Raw genomic sequence first — 6,323 nt, forward strand, 5'->3', positions numbered from 1 at the left:
TTTTTCCCCATGGCCTGTCTTGCCTTTCTGGATTTTACACTTTTCTCAGATGGCCCTTTAGACCGGGGGGAAGTGACACTTCATAGTAGTTCGGATTTCCATTGCAAGCTTGCTTGGTTTGCCAAAAAGGGCGTATGTGTTTTTTCCTGAATATATTCAGGAACAAACTCATACGCCCTTTGTTGCCAAGTGCATCATTGTCGATGTTCTGCCTCTTTTCCTATGCTTTAAATGCAAATCCAGTCTACCTCCTGAAATCGGTTTCCTGAAATTCTGCCCCACTTTCAAGTCCTCTTCGCAGCCTTACTTCAATATATTTTTGGACGTTATCTGTCATTTATAACTCTCCAGGTTTGTGAATTACAGGGCCCCTGAGCTCCTTTTTTCAGCTCGCTTTCTTGTGAGCTGGCCGCAAACCCGCAAGACTGCTTCAGGCCCTAATCTGCTTCTGGCAGGGCACGCTGAGCCTTTGGTTAATTTCTCTTCCTGGTGGGAAATGAGTGTTAAATATGCCCGTCCAGTCACCTACCTCACTCTCAACCCCTTGGTGATGTGGGTCCTCTGGTTTGTGGCCACCTTTGCTGGGTTCCTCACCTTTCGATGATGTGGCCCCACTAGTGTGAGGACACTCCTGCCTGGTTCTCATCCACGTGGTTATGTGGACCCCCTGGTGAGAGTCTGTTCCTGGCTTTGTTCCTCACCCACCTGTGAGGGAGACCCTCTGCTGATAGGTCACTCCTGCATGGCTGGCACACATTGCCTTGGTGAAGTCAGCCGTGTGGTGGCAGTTGGAGCGTGCTGGGAATCTCCTCCCCCCGGTGATGAGGGCCCTCTTGCGTCAGGCCCTAACTGCTGGGCTCACCAACTTTTCTTAGTGAGCCCAGTGATGCTTTGGCACTCCTCTTAGGATCCCATCTCCATGGGGATGTGGGCCTTCTACTCTGAGGTCCCAACGGCTGGGTTGTTCACATTTTCATGATGTGGGCTCTCTGGTGTTCACAGAGGCCTGGATCCCATAGCCTCTGTGCTCTTGGCCGCCTGCTGGGAGGTTCCAACTGCTGGATTCCTCACTTTTTTAATTTTTTGGGCCCTCTGTTGTGAGGCTCCTCCTGCCTGCCTCACTCCCAGCCCCTTCGTGATGTGTGTCGTCTGGTTTGAGGCCACATGTGCTGGGTTCCTCACCTTTCGATGATGTGGGACCAATGGTCTTAGGAGACTCCTGCCTGGTTCACATCCCCTTGGTGATGTGGGCCCTCTGTTGAGAGTCTGATCCTGGCTGGGTTCCTCACCCATCTGTGAGGTGGGCCCTCTACTATCAGGTAACTCTTGCCTGGGTTGCTCACCTCGCCTTGTTGACATGAGCCCTCTGGTGGCAATTGGACCCTGCTGGGAGCCTCCTCAGCTCTGTGATGAGGGCCCTCTGACGTCAGGCCCTAACTGCTGGGCTCCCCAACTTTTCTTAGTGAGCCCAGTGTTGCTCAAGCACTCCTCTTAGGTTCCCATCCCCATGGGGATGTGGGCCTTCTGCTCTGAGGTTCCAACGGCTGGGTTGATCACAATTTCATGATGTGGGCTCTCTGGTGTTAGTTCACTGTGGCCTGGATCCCATAGCCTCTGTGGTCTTGGCTGCCTGCTGGGAGGTTCCAACTGCTCGATTCCTCAACTTTTGTATTCTATGGGTCCTGTGTTGTGATGCTCCTCCTGCCTGCCTCACTCGCAACCCCTTCGTGATGTGGGTCTTCTGGTTTGAGGCCACATGTGCTGGGTTAGGCAACTTTCAATGATGTGGCCCCACTGGTGTGAGGACACTCCTGCCTGGTTCCCATCCCCTTGGTGATGTGGGCCTTCTGGTGACAGTCTTATCCTGGCTGGGTTCCTCACTCTTCTGTGAGGTAGGCCCTCTGCTGTGAGGTCAATCCTGCCTGACTTGCACACATCACCTTGGCGACGTGGGCCCTCTGTTGGCACATGGAACCTGCTGGGAGCCTCCTGCCCTCGGTGATGACGGCCCTCTAGCATCAGGCTCTAACTGCTGGGCTCCCCACGTTTTCTGATGTGAGCCCAGTGATGCCAGGACACTCCTGTCAGGTTCCCATCCCCATGGGGATGTGGGCTTTCTGCTCTGAAGTCCCAACGCCTGGGTTGCTCACAGTTTCATGATGTGGGCTCTCTGGTGTTAGTTAACTCCTGCCTGCATCCCATAGCTTCTGTGCTCTCGGCCGCCTGCTGGGAGGTTCCAAATGCTGGATTCCTCACTTTTTTTATTCTTTGGGCCCTCTGTTTTTAGGCTACTCCTACCTGCCTCACTCCCATCCCCTTTGTGATGTATGTCCTCTGATATGAGGCCACATGTGCTGGGTTCCTCACCTTTCGATGATGTGGCCCCACTGGTGGGAGGACAGTCCTGACTGGTTCCCATCCCCTTGGTGTTGTGGGCCCTCTGGTGAGAGTCTCATCCTGCCTCGGTTCCTCACCCTTCTGTGAGATAGGCCCTCTGCTGTGAGGTCACTACTGCCTGGCTGGCGCATGCCACCTTGTAGACGTGGTCCCTCTGTTGGCAGTTGGAACCTGCTGGGAGTCTCCTCCCCTCAGTTATGAGGGCCCCCTGGCATCAGGCCCTAACTGCTGGGCTCCTAACATTTTCTGATATGTGCTAAGTGGTGCAAAGCCACTCCTGCCAGGTTCCCATCCCAATGGGGATGTGGGCCTTCTGTTCTGAGGTCCCAACAGCTGGGCTGCTCACAGTTTCATGATGTGGGCCCTCTGCTGTGAGTTCACTGTGGCCTGGATCCCATAGCCTCGGTGCTCTGGGCCACTTGCTGGGAGGTTCCAACTGCTGGATTCCTCAACTTTTATATTCTATGGACCCTGTGTTGTGAGGCCAGTCCTGCCAGCCTCATTCCGAACCCCTTGGTGATGTGGTTCCTCTGGTTTGAGGACACATGTGCTGGGATCCTCACCTTTCGATGATGTTGTCCCACTGGTGTGGGGACACTCCTGCCTGGTTCCCATCCCCTTGGTGATGTGGGCCCTCTGGTGAGAGTCTGATCCTGGCTGTGTTCCTCACCCCTCTGTGAGGTGGGCCCTCTGCTGTGAGGTCACTCCTGCCAGGCTGGCCCACATCACCTTGGTGACGTTGGCCCTCTGGTGGCAGCTGGCGCCTGCTGGGAGCCTCCTCCTCTCGGTGATGAGTGCCCTCTAGCGTCAGGCCCTAACTTCTGAGCACCCCACGTTTTCTGATGTGAGCCCAGTGATGCCAGGACACTCCTGTCATGTTCCCATCACCATGGGGATGTGGGCCTTCTGCTCTGAGGTCCCAATGTCTGGGTTGCTCACAGTTTCATGATGTGGGCTGTCTGGTGTTAGTTCACTCTGGCCTGGTTCCTCTAGCCTCTGTGCTCTGGGCCGCCTGCTGGGAGGTTCCAACTGCTGGATTCCTCACCTTTCTTATTTTTGGGCCCTCTGTTATGAGGCTCCTCCTGCCTGCCTCACTCCCAGCCCCTTGGTGATGGGTGTCCTATGGTTTGAAGCCACATGTTCTGGTTTCCTCACCTTTAGATGATGTGGCCCTACTCATGTGAGGACACTCCTGCCTGGTTCCAATCCATTTGGTGATGTGGGCCCTCTGGTGCGAGTCTGATCCTGACTGGGTTCGTCACACTTCTCTGAGGTGGGCCCTCTGCTGTGAGGTCATTCATGCCTGGTTGGCACACATCGCCTTGGCGACGTCAGCCCTCTGGTGGCAGTTGGAGCCTGCTGGGAGCCTCCTTCCCTTGGTGATGAGGGTCCTCTGGCGTCAGGCCCTAACTGCTGGTCGCCCAAAATTTTCTGATACGTTCTCAGTGGTGCGAGGACACTCCTACCAGAATTCCATCCCCATGGGGATGTGGGCCTCCTGCTCTGAGGTCCCAATGGCTGGGTTGCTCAGTTTCATGACATGGGCCCTCTTTTGTGAGTTCACTGTGGCCTGGATCCCATAGCCTCGGTGCTCTGGGTCACCTGCTGGGAGGTTCCAACCGCTGGATTCCTCACTTTTTTATTCTATGGGCCCAGTGTTGTGAGGCTACTCCTGCCTGCCTCACTCCGAGGTCCTTGGTGATGTGGGTCCTCTGGTTTGAGGACACATGTGCTGAGTACCTCAGCTTTCGATGATGTGGCCCCACTGATGTGAAGACACTCCTGCCTGGTTCCCATCCCCTTGGTGATGTGGGCCCTCTGGTGAGAGTCTGATGTTGGCTGGGTTTCTCACCCTTCTGTGAGGTGGGACCTCTGCTGTGAGGTAACTCCTGCCTGGCATGCTCACGTTGCCTTGGCAATGTGAGCCCTCAGGTGGCAGTTGGAGCCTGCTGGGAATCTCCTCCCCTCAGTTATGAGAGCTCTGCATAAAACACATATGCCCGTTTTTGCCAAGTGCATTATTTTCCAAGTTCTGTCCCTTTTCCTATGCTTTAAGAGCTACTCCCGTGTACGTTCTGAAATCAGTTTCCAGCAATTCTGCCCCGCATTCAAGTCCTCTTCGCAGCCTTACTTCAGTGTAATTTTGGATGATAGCTGTCATTTATAACTCCGCAGGTTTCTGAATTACAGTGCCCCTGAGCTCCTTTCTTCAACTCGCTTTCTTGTGAGCTGGCCGCAACACCGCAGGATCTCCTCAGGCCCTAATCTAGTTCCAGCATGGCAGGCGGAGCCTTTGGTTCATTTATCTTCCTGGTGGGAAATGAGAGTTAAATTTACCCGTCCAGACACCTAAGGATAGTCTCCCATTGCTTCTCCTTATTCCTGTTCATCTTCCGAAGAAATTGCAAACTGGGTCAAACAGGAGGTTAAAGGCACTGACTCTCCAAGTGGGGAGAGTGTTAGTAATCGTCTGGAATGCTGCACCCGAGTACCAGGGGACGAAAACTGAGACACATTTGAACACGTTTCCCGATCACACGGTAGATCATACTCTGGGTTCCACATGCATGTTTTAGCTGAAGGAAGAATCCCTTAAACATGGAGAGTTGAGACCCATGGAATGGGTACCATGCAATATGACTTCAAAGGGTCTGCATTTGCTCAGCGAACCTCACCAATCCTATCACTGCTGCGTTTATGCCGCTGTACAGACGCTTGATTCTCTTTCGGAGACATATAAATCCAAAGGTTTTAAGATTCTTACTAGTCAGGTATATTCTTAGGCGTTTAATATGGGGTGTTGAGTCCACTTCGTTGAGCAAGGAGTAGCTCTTGTCTATTACATATTTGGCTTATGGAACGGTATCTGTGCTAATTTCAATCTCTGGTTTCATGCAGCACCCCAACTCACCTTTCCCCTTAAGCAAGCATAAGTTGGTTTTCTACATTTGAGACCCTGTTCTATTTTGTAATTCAGTTCCTGTGTAGCTAAGTTTACATTCTGTGTAGTAGTGATATCTTATGATGTTTCTTTTTCTGTGTGACTTATTTCACTTAGAAAAATCGTACCTGAATCCACTCATTATGCTGCTACGGGCCTGATGACATAGATTTCATTGCTGAGTGATATTGCATTGAACGTAAGTACCACAACTTCTTTATCCATTTTTCGCTTTCTGTGATATTGAACTTGTACCATGAACGAGGTTCTTGTAAACAGAGCCGTCTCATCTTTGGGGTGGCTGTGTCTTTTTGATTTTAATTTCCCTAAGCTATAGAACCATAAGTGGAAGTGCCCTAGGCTCTGTTGCTTTGTTTTTTGGATGTTTCAGGAAACACCATACACTTCTCCAGATTGGCTGCTGGCAATTTACATCCCGCCTATCAGCATAACAAGGCTCCCAGTTCTCCTTGGCCTGTCCTGCCTTTCTGGATTTTACACTTTTTTCAGATGACCCTTTTGACCGGGGGGCAGTGAGACTTCTTTGTAGTGCAGATTTCCTTTGCAAGCTTGCTTGGTTGGCCAAAAAGGGCGTATGCGTTTTTTCCTGAATATATTCAGGAAAAAACGCATACACCCTTTTTGGCCAAGTGCATCATTGTGGACGTTCTGCCTCTTTTCCTATGCTTTACATGCAATTCCAGTCTACCTCCTGAAATCAGTTTCCTGCAATTCTGCCCCGCATTCAACTCCTCTTGGCAGCCTTACTTCAATATATTTTTGGAAGGTAGCTGTCATTTATAACTCTGCAGGTTTGTGAATTAGAGTGCCCCTGAGCTCCTTTCTTAAACTCGCTTTCTTGTGAGCTGGCCGCAAAACCGCAGGACTGCTTCAGGCCCTAGTTTTGTTCTGGCATGGCATGCTGAGCCTTTGGTTAATTCCTCTTCTTGGTGGGAAATGAGAGTTAAATTTGCCCGTCCAGACA

The sequence above is a fragment of the Leucopleurus acutus genome, assembly GCF_964270905.1.
Source record: "Leucopleurus acutus genome assembly, contig: HAP1_SCAFFOLD_270, whole genome shotgun sequence".
NCBI classification, from domain to species: domain Eukaryota; kingdom Metazoa; phylum Chordata; class Mammalia; order Artiodactyla; family Delphinidae; genus Leucopleurus; species Leucopleurus acutus.